This window comes from Arachis stenosperma, unplaced genomic scaffold (assembly GCF_014773155.1).
Source record: "Arachis stenosperma cultivar V10309 unplaced genomic scaffold, arast.V10309.gnm1.PFL2 arast.V10309.gnm1.Scaffold_100042, whole genome shotgun sequence".
Lineage (NCBI taxonomy): Eukaryota > Viridiplantae > Streptophyta > Magnoliopsida > Fabales > Fabaceae > Arachis > Arachis stenosperma.
Genome location: NW_026651375.1, coordinates 263,685 through 265,156, shown reverse-complemented (window position 1 = coordinate 265,156; position 1,472 = coordinate 263,685). Strand labels below are relative to the sequence as shown.

Below are 1,472 nucleotides of genomic sequence, written 5' to 3'. Positions count from 1 at the left end.
ATGTTTTTAAAATCTTTTTAACTTAATTTTCGAAAATCTTCTTCCCTCTTCTCACATCCTTCTATTTATGGAGTATAACTCCTTCTTAATGCACAATTCGAACTCTATCTAATCAAGTTCGAATTCTTCTACCTCTTTCTTCTATTTTTCTTTTCCTCTGACACCTCAAGGAATCTCTATACTGTGACATAGAGGATTCCACATTTTCTTGTTCTCTTCTCTTTCATATGAGCAGGAGCAGAGACAAAGGCATTCTTGTTGAAGCTGACCCTGAACCTGAAAGGACCTTGAAGCGAAAGCTAAGAGAAGCTAAGGCACAACTCTCTGTTGAGGACCTGACCGAACTCTTCAAAGAAGAAGAACCCATGGCAGCCGAAAACAACAACAATGCCAACAATGCAAGGAAGGTGCTGGGTGACTTTACTGCACCTACTCCCGATTTCTATGGGAGAAGCATCTCTATCCCTGCCATTGGAGCAAACAACTTTGAGCTTAAGCCTCAATTAGTTTCTCTAATGCAACAGAATTGCAAGTTCCATGGACTTCCACTGGAAGATCCTCATCAGTTTTAGCTGAGTTCTTGCAAATCTGTGACACAGTCAAGACTAATGGGGTTGACCCTGAGGTCTACAGACTGATGCTATTCCCTTTTGCTGTAAGAGACAGAGCTAGAATATGGTTGGACTCTCAACCTAAAAGAAAGCCTGGACTCTTGGGAAAAGCTAGTCAATGCCTTCTTGGCAAAGTTCTTTCCACCTCAAAAATTGAGTAAGCTTAGAGTGGAAGTCCAAACCTTCAGACAAAAGGATGGTGAATCCCTCTATGAAGCTTGGGAAAGATACAAACAATTGATCAGAAAATGTCCTTCAGACATGCTTTCTGAATGGAGCATCATAGGTATTTTCTATGATGGTCTCTCTGAACTATCCAAGATGTCTTTGGATAGCTCTGCTGGAGGATCTCTTCATCTGAAGAAGACGCCTACAGAAGCTCAAGAGCTCATTGAAATGGTTGCAAATAACCAATTCATGTACACTTCTGAAAGGAATCCTGTGAACAATGGGACAAGTCAGAAGAAAGGAGTTCTTGAGATTGATGCTCTGAATGCCATACTGGCTCAGAACAAGATATTAACTCAACAAGTCAATTTGATTTCTCAAAGTCTGTCTGGAATGCAAAATGCACCAAGCAGTACTAAGGATGCTTCATCTGAGGAAGAAGCTTATGATCCTGAGAACCCTTCAATGAAAGAGGTGAATTACCTAGGAGAACCCTATGGAAACACCTATAATTCTTCATGGAGAAACCACCCAAATTTCTCATGGAAGAATCAAGAGAAACCTCAACAAGGTTTCAACAACAATAATGGTGGAAGAAACAGGTTTAGCAATGGCAAGCCTTTTCCATCATCTTCTCAGCAACAGACAGAGAATTCTAAGCAGAACCCCTCTGACTTAGCAACCATGGTCTCT

General features: G+C 40.9%; 1 non-coding gene across 1 annotated transcript; it reads right to left on the bottom strand.

Moving 5' to 3' along the window:
* Positions 1–770: 770 nt before the first annotated feature.
* LOC130960063 (small nucleolar RNA R71) lies at positions 771–878 on the bottom strand. The gene has a single exon (XR_009078979.1). It is a non-coding gene; the product is annotated as a small nucleolar RNA R71 (small nucleolar RNA).
* Between the last annotated feature and the right edge of the window lie 594 nt (positions 879–1,472).